This window comes from Pipistrellus hanaki (assembly GCF_964339955.1).
Source record: "Pipistrellus hanaki genome assembly, chromosome: 8".
NCBI lineage: Eukaryota > Metazoa > Chordata > Mammalia > Chiroptera > Vespertilionidae > Pipistrellus > Pipistrellus hanaki.
Genome location: NC_140510.1, coordinates 83,594,708 through 83,614,452, shown reverse-complemented (window position 1 = coordinate 83,614,452; position 19,745 = coordinate 83,594,708).

Below are 19,745 nucleotides of genomic sequence, written 5' to 3'. Positions count from 1 at the left end.
TTTGAAGTGTATGTCTCCACCTTGCCTTAGGACAAATTGTATTAATAAAAGCAGGGTCCTGAGACTAGGAGGAGTCTTTTAGCTCCTTTTAGCTGAAGCTCCTCTAACCCTCATGCCTTTCAAAATTATCTTTCATCTCTGGACTCTTTAATCATGTACATGCAGCCCCTTTCTCCAGAATGCTGAACGCTTTGTAAGGCTGGGAAAAGAACCCCGGCAGTGGCTGATACTCTAACTGCTGAGTCACACCGGCCAGCGCAAGTTTTAAATTTTAATAAGTATTTTTTTTAATTTTTAGCTTTTTAAAATTTATTTTTAAAATTTGTCTCACTTTTGTTCACTACCCAGATATTATATTTTTGAAGCTTTATTTCATGCTGGTAGTATTTGGACAAGCCTAGTTTATGGTCTCCTCTGATGGATTTATAATTTAAGGTTCTGAGGGGTCTGGTCCTATTGTTTGATGGATCTGTGGACTCTTGCTCATGGTTTTTCCTTGTGTGATGTGTAATTTCAGACTGCGAACTCATCCTCAGCAAGGCTTTCATCTAGAGAAACCAGTGTAATCTAAGTGTTTGCTTCTAATAGAGCACCATTGGCCCAGACAAAATTTTTAGCAAAGGTTATTTCTTAGCCTAGGGGTTTCTAGGTTGTACAGGAACTAACAATTAAAACTCCAAACCCCCTGAGGACTCATGCCAATGGTTTGAAATTCTTAAGGGAGACACGTCCCCTTCTGACCTTGAGCTCAGTTCAAGAAAAACAATTTTTCTCTGCTAGAGATTGGTCTATGATCGTTCAAAGGAGGTTGCCCTTCCATGGTCTTGGCTTTATGTGGAAATCTCAGTGCCAACACTCCATCTTCCAGAGGCGCAAAATCTTGTTTCTGTCCCTGAACAGGATTAAAACCCAAACCTGCATGCAAATAAGACTGGCTTTGACACCGACCCCACTCCTCCGCACCCATGGTAACTGCAAAGGGTAGCCACGCACTCACTTCCGGTTTTCTCAAGGAGGTTTTGTACACTCAGGTTTGTTAGTAACAGGTAGCATCCCTTGTTTGGAAGAACTATGCACCATGCTGAGGTGCATACACATTAATTCATTTAACTCCTGTGCTATACCTTGAGTAGTGCTATTATTATCAGTCTCATTTTTTTTAATGAAGAAATTAAGGCACAGAGAGATAAAGTAATTTGCTTGAGGTCTCATTGCTAGTAACTGAGAAAACTCAGATAGAAACTTGGGCAAATTAACTTCACTGCCTGTGCTCTTAATTAATACCACATAGTGCTTTCTTATTTAGGCATTTGGATGTTTTTGCAATGGAAAACTTTTTAGACTCGATCCTGCAATTTCACAGTGTTTCTCCCCAAACAATTAAATCATAAATCAGGGATTCTAGAGTCCCTACCACAGGATCCCACATTAATGGACCCAGATTGAACAAAACTCATAATCTGCTTCATTTAGCCAACATTTCAAAATTGGAAGTTTCCTCAAACATACTAATTCCAGCTTCTCTTATAAAATGGGAAGGTCTGATAATATTAAACCTGCATCTCCCCAAACTGATAACGGATAAAACTGCATAGCTGCTGACAGCCTTAAAAGGGGCATCCATGCTTTGGATTCCCACTCTACCCACCTCCCTTTGCTGTCTTTTTAAAAGAAAAATGGGAGTATTTGAATAAGTACTATATCCACAGGTTGAAAAGTCAGAAGCTATAAAAGGGATACAGTGAACAGTCTCTTTTCAATGACATCCCACAATTAAATAGTTCCTCTCTGTTATAGTCTTCTAAGATATTTTATACATTAATAACCAAATATATTCACATTATTTGTTCTTTGTTTTTTACAAAAATGGTCATCACACTAAATTCCCTGCTCTTTACCTTGTTGTTTTCTCTTAATAATATGTCACAAAGATTAGTTCATATCTGTACAAAAAAAGCTTCCTAGTTGGTTTTCTTTTTTCATTTTAACAGCTGGATAGAATTCCATTATATGGATATATCCAAGTGTATTTCCTCAATATTCTACTGATGGGCTTTTGGGATATACTGTAGTAGACTTCCCTTATCCAAAACTCCAAGTGGATGCCTGAGACCTTGGATAGTACCCAATCCTACTAACACTATGTTTTTTCCTACACATACATACCTATGAAAGTTTTTTTTTTAAATATATTTTATTGATTTTTTTACAGAGAGGAAGAGAAAGGGATAGAGAGTTAGAAACAAAAGAGAGAGAGACATGGGTCAGCTGCCTCCTGCACACCCCCACTGGGGATGTCCCCACAACCAAGGTACATGCCCTTGACCAGAATCAAACCTGGGACCTTTCAGTCTGCAGGTCAACGCCCTGTCCACTGAGCCAAACCGGTTTCGGCCCTATGAAAGTTTAAATTATAAATTAGGCATGGTAGGTGATCAACAACAACAATAATAAAATAGGACAATTATAACAATATACTGAACAGTAATAAACACTATGTGAATGCAGCATTATTGAGTAAAAGAAGGGTCAACTGAACACAAGCACTGTGATACCATGACAGTCTATTTTATAACCAAGATAGCTTCCAAATGACTAAGGGGCTGGTAGCATATATAGCATGGAGACACTGGACCAAGGGATGATTCATATCCCAGCATGATATTCCATCACACTATTCAGAATAGCATGCAATTTAAAACTTATGAATTGTTTATTTCTGGAAATTTCCATTTAATTTTTTTGGACACAGTTGGCTGTGGGTAACTGAAACCTTGGAAAGCAAAACTGCAGATAAGTGTGTAGGGGGGTGGGGGTGGGGGGAGGAGAGACACACACTGCTTGCTGTATTGTATTTCTAAGCATTTCTTATTATAAACATTAGTATACCAAATAATTGTATGCAGGTGCCACTCACACATAAATAAGAATGAATTCTAGAATAAATAAGTAGAATTGCAGGGTCAAAGATCAGACCCTAAAATAAAGCTTTAAATTGCAAGGGGCAAAACATGGTAGCAGAAAGGTTAAAGATGGTTCTTGCTACACTGTACCAACTGACCCATATTGATGACTTGAATCTAGCTTTCACCAGAAAATAAGGTCCAGCAAGACAAAAATATGTCTTGTTCATTACTGCATACATGGCACCTAGCACCATACCTAGAACCTCATGTCAATAAACAATTGCTAAAGGGAAAGAGAAAAGATGGGTTATTGTCAATAGAGGCTAGTGCTTGGGTACCATGATGGAGATGTCCTGCTCACCCAAAGGCCCTGATTCTGTGACCTAATAGATTAAGAAATCACTAGGCTCTCTAAAAAGTCTCCAAAGTATATCAGAGGGGGAAAAAATAGGAGAATGCAATACCAAGGTCAGGCCATAGGAGAGCGAGCATGCTTCCCTCTGAGACAAGGAGCTGTGTCAGATGCTGCTCTCCTAGTTGGCTTGAGTGAGAACAATACTGTGGAAGCCAGGGAATCCATCAGGGGAAAAGAGAGTCAACCCTCTGGCCTCACTTCTGGCTTCACAAGACCCACATTCACTCTCCAGCTTGGCAAAAATGATGTTGACAAATGCATTTCCTTTTCATCCAGATATTCCCCAGATGGCTTCTGTGTTTGGATACAGATTTACCCATAGGAACTTCAAGATGTCTTATCCTTAAGCAAATGCAATAAAACAAACTGACATTAGCTAGATTTTTCTCCAAACCCAACATTGAGGCCTGATCCACTTTTCAAAAATGGAAGCCATTCACAGGCCCTCAGTAGAATGTGTTGAATCCAGAAATGCATGAAGACAAAGTGTCAGATGTGTAGGAAGATTACTCTGAGGGTTTGAGAACTTCTTTCCTCCCAGCTCAACAAAACGAAGTTTGGGAGGAGGAGGAAGAAGAAGAACGAAGGGGGAGAGGTAAGAGAGAGTTGCTTCTGACTGGAAAGAGGTGGTTAAATCTGGACTGAGGCAGAATTTTCTACCCTCTGGGTTGGGGACAGACAGAGATAAGGGGAGGAAAGGGGAATGGGCGGGAAAGGAAAAGAAGAAGGGAGTAGAGGACACATGAAGACCTACAAGGCTTCCAGGACATCTTCTCCCCAAGCTGGGAAGGAAGTATGTGTAGCCCACCCCCTCTCCCCAAATGTTTTCATGGAAAAGGCATGTCTTCCTAGAGGAAGACAAGAGTCCACAAGAAGCTGCCTCCTGGGAGGTTATGGAAACAGAGGCTGTGGGCAGGCGGGCTGGAGAGGCATTTCGACAATGGTCTGCCATGGTATGTGAAAAATGTTTCCTACTTAGATAGTTGGCAAACATTTTAGAAGCAAAGTGGAATTTATTAACAGAAAATATTTGTCCGAGATTGTTTCCTCTCCCCCCACCCCTTTCTGTGCCTTTCTTCCTCTTCTCGTTTTCATCTTCCTTTTCCCAGGGTAGAGGACTTAATCCACAAGGTCTTTCATCTTCCTCTGTGGTTTGGATCTCTGAGCCTGGCTTGAAAGGAGAGGGAAATGGCTTTAGGGAAAATGGTGCGCCCTCTGCCCACAGGACGGCTTCCTTCTTTACGTGCAGGTATCAGCTTTCTGTCCTGGGAAAAGCCTGGACTGATATGGAACTGTCTTTCCAAAAGAATTCCTTCTGTTGGCCCTGGCATGGGCTTTCGTTCCTCGCCCCCCTCCCCAAAACACACACACACACACACACACACACACACGGACCTGTTAGTAGTGTGGCTTTTATCTCTTTGAGCCTCCATTTCCTTAGGAATAAAATGAGGTCATGTTTGTGAGGATGAAATAAAAACTGTATACTAAGTATCTGGTACAAGGTCTGTTCCAGACAAAATCTCAATGGGTGTTAGTTCTGTTCCTTTTCATACAGGATGGAAACCCTGGAGGTAACCTGTTCACAGGGGTACTGAACGAAGGCTCATGATATAGTGGCTTTGGGTATCAATTAATAAGTTAGAATAAGACCCAGCCTTCATGAAACCTACACTTCACCAGAAGCAGCAAAAACAGATTATAATTATTGAAATTTTTTTAAGAATAAGCATTCTAAACACTTTACTGGTGCTATTTGACCCATACAACTATGCTACTATTATTCCAAAGCTAATAGGGGTAGAGTAGTTGAACAAACATTTGAACCCAACCATCTGGTTCCCCAACCTACTTCTTAGCCATGATGACTATTCCATCCCTGCAGCAGTGAAAGGGAAACACAGAGTGAGTCTAAAAGCTGAACAGGCTTGAGAGATCAACTTTTCTAGACCTCAGTTTGTGAAGGAGGCAAATGAAACCCAGGGAGGGGGAATTCTCACTCAAGGCCATGTAGGTGGTGATGGTGCAACCGGGACTAGAAGCCCGGCTTCAGGATTTTCAGGTCGATATTCTGCCACCACGAATGAGAGGAATCCTCAAATCCACTGGGCAAAGAGTCTGCTGGTCAACCGCACTGATTTTGAGAACCACAGGACTTAAATTCCAAGTGGGAATTTAACCCACCCACCCCCCAAAAAAATATTTGTAACTACCTTTGATTGGGTATCGGCCATGAGGGAATGTGGCGACAGCAGAAACATGACTCCAGAAACCAGAGTTAGGCTCCGTATGGAGGTGCAGAGGCAGGAAGGAGGAGGACCTGTGGCCAGTCTCCTGAGGAGTCGGGAAAGATTCATTTGCAAGGACCCTAAGAGCTCGTGGGCAGGGCTTCATTTTTCCATTCCAGGCAGAGCCCGGCCACACCCATACCCATTCTTAAAATGTTGCAAAATATCTGCACCGCTTGATAAATGGCCACTACCCACTGCCTTGGGCCTCAGTCCTGCCCCTGGACACCCCTCTCTCTCTCCTGGCACCTGCAGGCCTTACCCAGTCCAGCAGCTAGAGGGTTAACACATGGCCCAGCAGAGGGCCTTTGGAAGCCTGCTCTTGCCTTCAGCGTTGGCTGTTTGCTCAGATGGGTCTAAGACTAAAGTCATTTTTACTGTTTTTAAACAGATGGAATGTTAGTCACCTCCAGATGAAGTGACCCAAATGGAATGAGGCATCTAAACAGAGCCACATGGGGTCCATCTGGGATGACCCCCTATCCCCAGGAGAAATCTTGCAAAGGAAGTCTGAAGGGGTAAGAGATGCAGTGCACTGGCCAGGAGAGGGAGGGTGTGGACCAAAGCTGTGATGAAGGCCAGTCTTCTTGCAGCATGCTGGGTTCCAAACACAGGGCTCAGGCATGTCCTCCTGCTCTTGGCTGCCCTCTGGGCCCTCCACAAGGCGGACTCTGAGGGCAGGCCTAACAGCCAGCGGCCACATGATTACTGCTCCTTGATCTGCTCAACTCCCTGTGGCTTCCCTGCCAGCCACGCCCTCCCTCCCCTCGTCCCTCATGCTCAGGGCTTATGCTCCTAGACAACATGTGCTGGAAGAATGCAGGTCAGACCGGCCACAAAGGGCTCCCAGCAACCCGTGAAATCCTCTGCCCTCCAGGGTCCTCCAGAGGTCAGGGTTGCAGAGAAAGAAATTCAGCAACTTCTAGGGGATGGCGTCCCACATCCTGTGACAGTTGGAAAAGGGTTCCTTGGTCTTCATCTCAGTCCCTCCTATTCAAAGGGAGAAAGAGAAAACTGGGGCAGGAAGGACGGGGGAGGGAAAGACAAAGCCCATTCACAGTCCCCTGTATTGCCATCAGATGGCCACTCGCTGCGCGGCACTGATACGGGACTGTCCTGGGTCCACGTGGGGCTCTCCCTGTACCAGCTCTCACTCTGGACAGGCTATCTAACCCCTCGGAGCCCAGTTTCCTCCTCTCAAAACAGGAACAGTAAGAACTCAGAGGCCTCGTAAGGATTCAATGAGGTGATGGATGGAAGGTTTCTACCCAGTTAGTTCCCTCTCTCCATCATATTAAGTTGGGCAAGAAAACAACAAGTATCTCCCTAGCCATTCAAATATGTACAGAGTAAGCAGCCACATTCTTCCTGCCATATCTTTTCTCCCCTTATGCCCTCACCTCCGATCCCTGCTGAGATGAAAGGGTGAGTGGTGCCCAGACAGTCAGGAGATGGTTCCTGAGGCCAACCAGACGTGTCGGAAGGGGTGGTTTCTGCCGTTCTGTACTCCCGTCAGGAGCTTCCCAAATGTCCAGTGTTTTACCTGGCCAGGAATCGAAGTGAAAACATTCCAAGATGAAAAGGTTTGAAAAAAAAAAAAAAGAAAAGAAAAGGTTTGAAGATGTAAAGATTTATGTGCAAGGATATGTGATCTGTGTACATAGTTATTTGACATTTGGGTTGTGATAAATGTATATGATGTGTTAAATAAATTATGATAAACAAGTTAAGTAATTTTTTTAATTCTAGAACACTATTAAGCCATTAAAATTAGGTTTGGGAAAACATTGAGAAAAAGAGACTCTTAAAATATATAGCACAGTGAAAAGCCAAGACAGAGCCATGCTTATGGCAGGATCTCAAACATCCAATAAAATGTGAATTCTGGTCAGTTCTGTGTGTTGGAATTGGAAGTGAGTTTTATTTTCTTCATTACAAAAGTAATCCACTGTAGAAAATTTGAAAAATGCAGGGTGGTATAACCAGAAAGGGCTGGTTTTAACTTTAAAATCTCTTAAAAGAAAAACAGTTGGCTTCCAACGGACCCACCAAAAACATCAGCAGTCACGATCCTCAGCTGCTCTACTGCCTGCTGCCCACTCCAATGTTTGCAGCACTGTCCTCTGCACACACCTGCACACAAAGGGAGGAGGGAGCTAGTCCTGCTTGTTGAATCAGTGCCGTCCCGTGGGCCTGGTCTTCTCAGGGGACTGGCAGGCCCATGACTTTCTGAGAAGGGCCCCACCACTGGAAGTCCAGCCCCTCAGACTCAGGGACCCTGAAGCTCAGAGCAGAAAGAGGCTGGCCTGAAAAAGCTGAGACTAAACCCCAGTTCTCCTGACTCCAAGCCAGTGCCCCTCAGGCCCACTGGTCAGTGAGGTACTCAAATTCAAGCTCGTCTTTGATGAGAAAATAGTTCCAGTCCAGCTCCTCCACAGAACCCGATAGGGCATCTACAACCGGTCCCCTAAAGCAGCCAGGAGCTGGGAGACACCTGCAGAGCCAAGGTAATCCGGTCCCGCTCTGAGCTCAGCATCCCCCCCACCCCCACAAAAATCGGACCTTCCCCCAGGCCCCAGCACCGCTTTGGTGAAGGTGGGAACTGTGCTTCCTGTGACGTGGCATGGCCAGGCGGACACGCCGCACTAACAAGCTCCCATTAGGTGGAAAGGACAATGTGGGAAGCTGTGACATGGTTACAGGGAAGTCACTCGTGTCCTCTCCTCACACACACACACCCACACACCCATGTGCCCCATGGCCAGGAGAAGAAGCATGGCTCCGGGCAGGGGAAGGTGTAAGCTCACTTGAGTCTTGTGGCCCGAACAGTGGCAGGATGATTGGCATCTGAATCCAGGTGTCTGGGCACAAAAGCCAAAAGTGTTCGAGTTCCTCTACAGCCGTACAGCTCATCCCCCCCTGGCCACCCCGCTGGCTGTACAAGTTGTGACCTGCCCCAGGCACCCAGAGGAAGGGCCAGAGGATAAACTCTGCTTGGCCTGACTTGCCCAGACACGCCCCTCAGGCAGCAGGGACCGTGTCCCTTGCCCAGCAACAGGATTTACTCTCCTAATATTTCTGGCTTAAGATCATTTAAAAAATAGACATTTATTGAAATATACTACAATTGACCTTCCATATCCATGGGTTTTGCACCTGTGGATTCAATCCATCATGGATGGAAAATATTCAGGGGGAGGAGGAGATGTGTTCTTGTAACATGTACCATTATAGTTAGGCCTATGATGGTTGTGTCTGGACTGAATATGTTCAGACTATTTTTCTTTCTTTTCTTTTTTTTAATATATTTTTTATTGACTTTTTACAGAGAGGAAGGGAGAGAGATAGAGAGCTAGAAACGTCGATGAGAGAGAAACATCAACCAGCTGCCTCTTGCACATCCCCCACCGGGGATGTGCCCGCAACCAATGTACATGCCCTTGACCGGAATCGAACCCGGGACCTTTCAGTCCACAGACCGACGCTCCACCACTGAGCCAAACCGGTTTCGGCTGTTCAGACTATTTTTCTTGTCATTATTACACAAACAATACAGCACAGCAGCCATTTACATTGTATTTACACTGAATTAGATATTATAAGTAAGCTAGACATGATATAAAGTAAACGGGAAGATGTACATAGATTACATGCAAATATTACACCGTTTTATATAAAGGACTTGATCATCTGCAGATTTTTAGTATCTGTGGGGGATCCTGGACCCAATCCCCTGTGGATACGGAGGGACAACCGCACAGTGTGTGCCTGGAACTGTCACAGACACTGGAAGTAAAGTGAAAAACCAGGCAAACAAAATCCCTGCCCAGGGAAGCTGATGACCTCTTGGAGGAGACAACAGAATGCCAGGGGTGGTGAGAGCTATGCTACTAAGACCAGTAAAGTGGCCAAGGCGTGGCGAGTGCTTGGGGGCTGCTTTAGCCACCCTGGTCTGGAAAATCTCTCTGAGGAGGTGATGCCTGAGGAGAGACCTGAATGGAGTACAGGAGCCACGAGGAGGCCCAGTGACAGCAAGACCCAAGCAGAGGAGGCATCAGTGTCACTGCCCTAAGTGGGGAGGGTCTTGGTGTTTCGGTAAAAGGACAGTAGTAGCGAATGAACCTGGAGAAATAACCAAGGGCTCCTGCGCTCTCGACACTGAGGTAGAACCAAAGGAGGACAATGTGCCTGGCATTTGTTTGGTGACAACCAGGCATCTGTATCAGGCACCTATCTTATTCGCTTCTCCAAACAACCCTAGGTTTACACACGTAGGCTCAGAAAGACTACCGGTTACACAATATTCAGCAGTGACATTGGGACTTGAACCCAGGAAGATATGATTTCACAACCCATTTTGTTTCCACTATGGCGAGCCGCCTTCTGGGAGACAGGCTTTTTCTCTTAGGGAACTGGGGCACACTGACGTGTTGTCTGGACATAACTATGGCAAATGCCTGCCCTCCACCTTCAACCTTGACAAGTGCAGACAGCAGAGACAAGCCTCCTTCCCAAGGCTCCAGCAGGGCTGTGGTCTGTGTGGCTGTGAGATACCCAGATGCCAGAACAGAGAGGAATGGGGCTGCTACAATGTCCCCTCCTCCAGGTTACCAGGCCTTTGCATTCCCTCTTTCTTGGAACCAAAGGAAGACTGAGGAGGAAATGAAGAGCTACCCAGAGGCAGAGCCAGAGAAGCCACGTGTTTTGAGAAGTGCAGAGAGCTCTGTGCTAATTCTATGTAATATTAGCCCCAGAAACCTGTGTTTTTTAGAGTGAAGGTCCTTGAGAATCAAGGTCAAGAAACCACTGGCTGACTGAGATGAAGTTAGTCAACCAATCCTCCTCTTCCCCCTGCTGTAGAAGGACCAAAGTCCAGGAGCATTGCCAGCCTTAACCATTTACTTAGAAAGTTCCAGAATGGTGGGCAGCAAGGACAGGTTGAAGCTAATTTCTTTAACTCAGCATAAATTTTAAACTACCAGGCTTTGCATTCATGATGTTCGAATATTAAAAAGAACTTGGAGAGGGTCATTGCTTAAGACAAAATTGCTTCCCTTCCAATTCTGAAGATTTAAGATGTATTTTCTATCCCCTTAACAGAGAAAACATTCTACAAGGTTCCTTTTTCATTTTCCTCAATTCTTTGTTTTCTTTTTTCTTTTCGTCCTAATTTGTGTTTGAGCACTCACACTCTGGGGCTCTCCTCACCTATCCCTATTATTCACAATACAGTGCAAATGAATAGTTTTCTTTGGGGCTCAGGAGGGAATTCCTGACATCTGGGAAGCTGACTGAGGTATCATCCTATATAATAAAAGGGTAATCTGCAAATTGACCCTATTGGCTGAATGACCAGGAACAACTGGTCACTGTGACATGCACTGACCACCATGGGGCAGGCACTCAACACAGGAGCTGCCCCCTAGTGGTCATTGCGCTCCCACAGGGGAAGCTCCACTCAGCCACAAGAGAGGTTGACAGCTGCGAGCGCAGGGATGGTGGCAGGAGCCTCTCCCACCTTCTTGGCAGTGCTTAGGATGTCCGACTGCAGTTCCCAGGCTGCCAGAGGGATGTCTGACTGCCAGCTTAGGCCCATTCTCCCAGGGAATGGGCCTAAGCTGGCAGATGGACATTCCCCGAGGGGTCCCAGATTGCGAGAGGGCGCAGGCCAGGCTGAGGACCTCCCTCCCCAGTGCATGAATTTTTGTGCACCAGGCCTCTAGTGTCCTATATAATGAAGAACTAATATGCTAATCAGACCAGACAGCAGAACGACCTGGAACGACCAGCGGGTGGGGCTGCATGGCCACAAGGCAGCTGGGCTGCGAGATCCAAGCCCCATTTCATGCATTGGGCCTCTAGTGTATCTATATTTGAGTTCCATCTCAAGAATTTGCTTCATTGCCCTGTTCCTTTGACTGCAATCTAATCCCATGAGGGCGGAAGCACTTCCTGCTGTCCCACCAGCCTTGAGAGGAACATACAGCAGTATCACAGCCCCTTCCCTGGCTCTTCATTCAGAGGCAACATCAAAATGCCAGGCCACTTCTTACTAAGCAAAAATTTTAGGAGAACCATGCTCCCAGGAAAATAACTTGAACATTTAAAATGGACACCAATAATAAAATTTGTTCTTAGCTTCTTTGGAAAAAATAAAAATAAAAAGTGCTGGAGTAGACCAATCTGGGATTCAAGCTTTTAGGGTGGGATTAAAAAAAACACACGAGTCCATTGCTAACAACAATTCCAACACACATCAGCTTCATGTGCCAAACTGTTTTCTTATTCAATGCATTTCTGAGCACCCTACACCCCACCTTGGATAGAGACATGGAGGAGTGAAAATTGCTTTGCTATCAAGCAGACTTGGGTTTTGAATCCTGACAAACCCACTGACCAGCTGTACACGTAAAAATACTTCTCAGAAGTCCGGTTTCCTCATCTACAAAACAGAGGAAAAAAATACCCAGCTCTTAGGATAACCTGTGCTCCCTAAGTCCTAGTCTGGTCCCTGAAATGGTCAGCTCCCAGTCTCCCAAACATTGTGATGGACTCCCTCACCTTTTTACAGAAGAAAAATAAGAGTTTCTGGAAAGAATATGACTCCATACCAGGCTGTCTCATGTCTTAGGGACAGTCATGGCCATAGAGAATCTTAGAATTCTAAGGTAACTAGGGATGTTCTTTTTGAGCTATTGAAAGTATCTGTCCTCAATTATGCCTCTGACAAATCTCTCCTCCAAGCTGGTGAGGTCTTTTTCTTTAAGGTGCCCTTTGATGAGTGGGCAGAGGTGCCTGGGAAAGATTCTCTTGCCTGTGTATTCTGCCTCCAGAAAGCCCACCCTTATCTGCTGCAGTTTACCAGGGCGCCGGTTGGCAGAGTTGTGTGGGATTCTGGGCATCAGCATAGCCAGCAGGCCCAGCAGCAGCCAGTGGCAGGAATCGAGGAAAGGAGTTACAGATGGTAGGAAAGGAATTACAGATGGAAGCGGCAGAATGTGAAGATGCTTGACTGCAGGCCAGCCCTGGACCGGGGGAAGGATGTGGGGGCTTGGAATGCCCCAAAAGGTTCCAGACCAGTGGAGAAAGGCTGCTCAGAAAGGTTGAGAGCATCCACACGCAGAACAAATGGAACAAGTGGTATTCAGCACCTATGTTAATAAGATTTGGAGAACAATAGACTCCCCAGGATTGAAATCTGCTCACCCGAAGATTCCCATGTCTACCTCAGCTTCCTGCCCAGATGACCAAGGCAATATTTCCTGAACAGAGATGGAAGTATGCCACAACTCCTACAGATCATTCATTCAAAGCGCCCTAATACTTCTATTGTCTGCTATGCAGTGGCAAGAAGAATAGGAAATCCAACTTCAGATTTTCCTAGACATCCAGAAAGAAAAAAATATAAATGGAGAGGCAATGATTTACATCATTGAAATGGGTAAAAGTTAGAGAGCAGAGCCTGGCCGGTGTGGCTCAGTGGGTGAGTGTTGACCTATGAACCAGGAGGTCATGGTTCGATTTCCAGTCAGGGCACATGCCTGGGTTGTGGGCTTGATCAATCCCCAGTATGGAGCGTGAAGGAGACAGCCAATCAATAAAATCAATAATTCTCTCCCATCATTAATGTTTCTATTTCTCTCTTCCTCTTCCTTCCTCTCTGGAATCAATAAAAATATATTTAAGACATAAAAAATAAATAAAAGTTAGAGAACAGAAAGAACTCTAGAGTCTGAAAGGATGTGAGATACCAACTGTTCTCTCAGAAGTGAGTCTCAGTGTCCTTTTGTGGAACAGACAACTACACTGGGCCTACGTCTCCTCGTCTATAAAATGAAGAGCCCATTCTCTGACTTGCCTTGTTGATATCACACAGAGTAAAGCCTATAGGAGACACTGAAGACCTTGACATGTTGGAAAGACCTTCCACCCAGGCCCTCTCCGAGAGGACTATGCGAGTAAATGAAACCAGAGCAAGGTGCTATCAGATGACTGCATCTGCACAAGCACAGCCTCCTGATCCCTCCACTTTTTTTCCCTCTGGGTTACAGAGGGCGAAGGCTGTAAATTCTCCCTAAGGGGAAAGCTAGGAATATGTGCTTGGGAATACTTTTTTAAAAAAAACTAAGTTGGCATTGGAAAGGAAACAGCCAATATATTCAGCTACCCATGGCAAGCAAAGGCCTTATTGACACAGAAATAAGCACTGCAGGAGGAATCTCAATTAGATACTTCTCTAAGCAGTCAGCTCGGGGCTTTGCCTGAACATGGAGATAGAGCTGGGGTGAAGCATAGGACAGAAAGCCAAGAGGATTAGTGGGGCTTTTGACTCATCTTCGGGCTCAGCTGTTTGCAACATAAAACTGATGGCCTACTTTCCATGATCCAGGCACTTTTTAGGCACTTTTCAGAATCCCCTCCATTGGAGAGACCCATCCAAGCCTATTCTTAAATGCCACCATGAATCTAAAGTATCCCATAATCTTCACCCAAATATTTCCATTAGTCAACACTCCCCAGGATCTTCCCTCATGGAGAAAGTGTTCTCAGAATGACCTGAGTGGAAACAATGACATTTTGGGAATGGAACTCTGCCACTCATCCTGCTTATCATTGTTAAAACATGGTGCACTTCATTCATATGGATAATTACCCCAAATGGATTGGGGTGTGAGAATGGGTTGTCATGCCAAGCAGGGTGGGGATGAAAAGTGGTACTGGTGGTGGCATGGCAATCCGGTACAGAAGCCAGATCTGTCTGCCAGCGCACACACACATGTGAACAATAACAAATATCTTTCTTACTTCATATTTTGAATCATACTGCTTTTAAAACAGCTATTCTCATTTAAAAATGTATCACTGACATTTTCTCCTGTCATTGCATATTCTTTTACAACGTGATTTTGAACATCTATATAGCATGCTCTCATTTAGAAGTCAGGTTTTATTTATCCAACCTCCAGCTGTTAAGCATTTAGATTGTTTCCTGTTATTATAATGCTAAAATGAACACCCTCCGAGCGCAGCCTTGTGTTCACTTCTAATCATTTCAAGAAGCAAGATGTCCTGATAGTTAAGAATAATGGCCTTGCAGCTGTTCTCACTAAATCTCAATCCCAATGTCAGATGCTTTTGTCACTAGATCTTTCTCAAGTGATATAACCTCTCTAGGACTTATTTTATTTATTTGCAAAATGAAAACTTACTTGTAAAAAGTATTCTTTTACATGAAACAATCTAAATGTACTTATATAGTTGTCCTGAGGATAAAATAAATTATTAAATATAAAGTGCTTAACAGTGCTATCCTGTCATTGGTTGAGAAAGTACTCAATAAACTTTAATTATTGTCTTTGGGGTTAATGTATTCCTTGAAGAAGAATTTCTGGATTAGCGATTTTACACATTTCTAAGCCTTTGAAACATATTGCCAGATTGACCTTCTGAAGGATTATTCCAATTTACATTCCTATGAGCAATTTATAAAGACACTGGGTTGTCCATTGTCTTCCTGATCTCTTCTAAAATACCCAAGATATTTGCTTTCACCAACCTAGATTTCTCTGCAGTAGTAGGATTTAGCAATATTGACCCCTCTTTCTTGAAATCCTTAATTCCCTGGTTCTCTCCATTTCCTGGGTTCTCCTTTGATATCTGATATTTCCTCCATTTCTTTTGTTGCATGCCCTTTCCTGGGACCATATAATATGAGTTGTTTTTTCAGCGCCAAGCCTCAGCAGTCTCCTCTTTTTTCTCCACGTTTCTTTCTTGGAGATCTCCTCCACTCCAATCATCCCCTCAGCTTTCCAATTGACACCTCTAGTTTTCACTCAACACTAAGGTCCCAATTCTACATCTTCACATGCATATCCCACCATCTCCAATCCCCAAGTCTAACACCAAATTCACCATATCCTGGCTCCCTCCCTTGCACCTCCCTCAGGCACTCGCCTGGTTTCCATCTTCTTGTCACCAAAGCTTGAAACTTCAAAGGCATCTTGGATTCCTCATCCTCCATAAGCAATCATCAGATCAATACGACATTTTTTCTCAATATCTCCTGGAGTGTCTCTCCCTTTCCATTTCCAACTCTATCATCCTTACTCAAACTTTTATCATAAGGTAGATCCTCTTGCCAACCAGCTTTCTCCTCTGCACTCACCTTCCTTTGATCAACTTTAGGATGGATCTCTCTAAATGCCCTGCCACCCTCCACCCCCATACTACAGTTCTCATGGCTTGAACTGTGTCATATGGTCTTTCTTGAACCAACTAACGGAGAAGAAAACTGGACTGACATTCTGTAGTCCAATCAGGGCAAGCCTAGAACTGGGAGTAGGATCATCAGCTTCTGAGAAAACAATGAAGCTTCCAGCAACATCTCCACCAGCTCCATTGCCCAGTGGAAGTGACGTCAAGACGAAGGATTTCCACGTAGGGTTCTGGTCCTGGCACTGCTGCACATTAGCTGGATGACTTTGAGCAAGTCACTCAACTTCTCTGAGTTAAGTGTGCTTAACTTCAAAGTGGGAATAGTATCCCAGCCTTGTTGTAAGCATCAATGAGAATATGTGAAACAGCATTTTGTGAGCTTGGAGTTTCTCTGTAAATGTGAAATGTGTGAATTTTAAGGTTGTTGTCCTCCTTTAAAAGTTTATTTAGACAGCAGAGCTCTAAAGCCAGTGGCCAATTCAGGAAATGAGTAAGGAATCTCTGTCTCCTTCCTCTCCTGCTCTTTGGGGCTGCATCATCTCAGAGCCCACTCTTGAATCAGCAGCCTACCACAGGTCATCTGTCCATCTCCGCTCTCCTAGCCACAGGCCCCTCCTGCACTGAAAAGTCTTTAGGGAAGAAAACAGGCTTGCCCCTCACAGACACCCATATCTATCTGCCTCAAGCTTCCCTGTCAGGAGGGCTGGTCTGTTGTATTTGTATCTAAAACTTCCAGACCATCCTTCTTTGATCCAGGCTCCAGAGCTCTGAAAAGGTCAGGCAAGAAAGATTTCAGAAAGTGGCTGTTAAAAGCATGAGCTCTAGCATCAGGCAGTCTCTGAGTTAGAATCTGGACCTCAGTGTTCAGTAGCTGGTTGATCTATGCAAATCATGTAGCCTCTGATTCTGTTTCCCCATCTCTGAAATGAGGCTATAACCTCAGACGGCTGCTCTGAGATAAACCTCTTAGCATTGTGCCTAGCATGCAGCAAGAACTCACCAAGCAAAGCCGGACTTACTATTGTATTTATAACACCTGCTGGGGAGATTTGCAGGACATCATTTTAGCTCCCCTCCAGCCCTTGAGCAGGTAGAAGCTGTGGGAAGGGAACAAGGAGAGCTGGGTTCAAGTCCAGGTCCTACCAACATGAACCCTCAAACTTGGTCACCCCATTCCTCTCTGAACTTCTGTCTCCTGATCTCTCAAGTAGCAGGGCTGCATGGTGAACTGTGAGGCCTCTCCTTACAGAGATGCTCATGTGTGTTTGTGTTTGTTTTTATTGTGGCCCCCAAGTTTCTCCATGACAAGATTTTCAGTCTCCTCCTGTCTTCCTGTCTACCTGGTTTTCAGTATTGGCTCCCAAGACTGTCTGCATCCAGGAGGCTCATCACTGGTTCAGGCACAGTCACTGCACCTCCAGACCTGCCACTGCTGCCCTTTCACTTCCATCACGGTTCCTCCTGGGTTTCCCGGAATGCCACCCCTCCCCACCACCCCCTACACACACACACACACACACACACACACACACACACACACACACACACACCATCGCCCCAGGCCTCTGTGACCTCTCACTTTCTGACTCCTGCCAAAATTCCTGCTCCCTGAGCCAGGTAGAAAAGTGATTTAGTTCAACCCAATCTGGCACTTTCTCAGACGCTCCCCTGCCTCTGGCACATTTCTGTGTTTGGGCAGGACCCAGGCAGCTAGAGAATTCTCTCCCTCCTTAGTGTGGTCCCCCTGTTGGCATGCCAACAGCCCCAAATATTTAAAGCAATCATGAAAATGAGTTCAGAGACTCATGCCAGAGCCTTGGAAGGAATTAGAGCTAAAAGCAGGACAAAGGGAGAGGTGAGGCTGAAGAGAAAATGCCATGGGAGGCACTGCCCAGCAGAGTTAGTGCCCAGAGCCCTCCTCACGGGCTTCATTCATCTGTAGCCAGACATTGTGCCGGGCATCAGGAGGCAAGGTTAAATGACTCATAATGCCTGCCCTCAAGAAGCCAGTCAGGAAAGCTGCACAGCCAGTCACGGTGCAGGATGGGAAATTCAGAGAAGATGCCTTCCAAGGTACCCTAGAGCCCCCAACGAGGGGCTTACCAACTCAACCCGAGGGAGTCAACAAGCCCCTCACAAAGCCTATCTGTGCCCAGGCCTGCCTTAGGACAGGCGCTTGTCGGGTATAAGGCAGGAGACGTGCTTCTAAGGAGGGGGAATAGCAGCCACAAAAGCACAGGCGCCTGAGACAGGGCGGAGGGGAGGGAAAGCGCTCACGCGGAACAGCTTTGTCAACTGTGAGGCCCAGCCCCTCCCCTGGGCATGTTTATGCACATGTAACGCACAGAACAGAGAATGGAATGAGACCCACCTTACACGTTCACATTTTAACAAATGCTGGCAGAGACGGACACTTGAATGCAAGAAGACAGAAAGCCTGGAGCAGAAAGCCTGTAACAAAAGGGGCTTTGAGGTGAACCAAGGGTGTGGAGGGGAGGGTAGCAGGCCTGTGTGTCCACAATAGTGCCCTCCTCTGATGAGTTAAAGGAGACTGATCCCCTGTGGAGGGGAGATGGATTTCCCAGATCACTTGCATGATGGAAGAGAGTCGGCTTGGCAGCTGGGAGAGCTGGCAGCCCCCTGGCACCTGGCATAGTGCAGGGGAAGGTGCCAAGGTCAAAAGCAGTTGCCTGAGGGAGTGAGCTGTGACGAAGGGAGCCTCCGGGCCCTGGTTACCAGGAGATGGACGAGGTGGGGCAGGCTCACTGCCTCCTCCTGCCAGAGCACTTCGAAGGCCTCCCAGCACAGTGAAGAGCAGCTCTGAACTGAGCTTTGCGGAGTGGGCAGCCACAGGGAAGCCTTTTAGAAAGATATGTGCAAAATGAAAGTAGCATGAGCAAGCTGATCATCGGGTGTATAAAACAGGAAATCTGTTATTGCCAAGACATCTGCTAATAACAGTGGTGCCATCATCATCATCATCATCATATTTATTTATTTATTTATTGAAATGGTTCTAACATTTATTAAGCATCTATTTACTATGAACCAGGGTATGGTAAGCCTCATAGGCACTTAATCTTCACAGCAACCTCAAGAGATCATATCTTATTAACCCCATTTTACAAAAATGTCTTCCAAACGAGGGTCCAAGATGCCCTAAAACCAGGCAGCATATATTTAAAAAGAAGAAAGTGTTCAGGACTAAGTTGCAACCTTCTCAGAATTAATATTTAGTACCACAAAATGTGACTATTTGGAGACAGAAGAAATTAAGTTAAAACAAGGTCATAAGGGTGGGCCCTAATCCAACATGACTAATGTCCTAAAAAGAAGAAAATTTGGACACAGACAGATACAGAGGGAGGACCATATGAAGACACAGGAGGAAGCCCAGGAGAGAGACCACAGAAGGAACCAACCGTGTCAACACTTTGATCTTGGACTCCAGCTTCCAGAACTGTGAGATGGTCAAGCTTCTGTTGTTTGTGCCACCCAGTCCAAGGATGGTTTCATCCTTGACAAGACCAGGACTTGAAATTAATGGGATAAAAAAATTTAAAGAGATTAAAATACAAGACCTTAAACCTACTTTTCCTACTCTATAGACTTGTATACACCAACCCTCCATGAGAGGTGAGGTTTGAGGGGCAGGCCAATGCTTCCACCTGGCTTGAGAAGCGAAATTGGAGATAACTACCTTGTCAGGAACTGGGAAGTCTTCCCTCTCCCCACTCCTGCTGCACTGAGCCCCACACTAAGTCGGCACTCAGTGCAAGAGTGTCCCATCGACCCGGACACAAACAGGGTGAGTTCCCTGGAGCCAAGAGCAAGGGGTCAGCCCTTGTAAAAAGCCTACGTAACTGTCTCTTCTAAATAGGCTTCTGAGGCTCTGGGTGGAAATGGGGAGTGGAGATCACT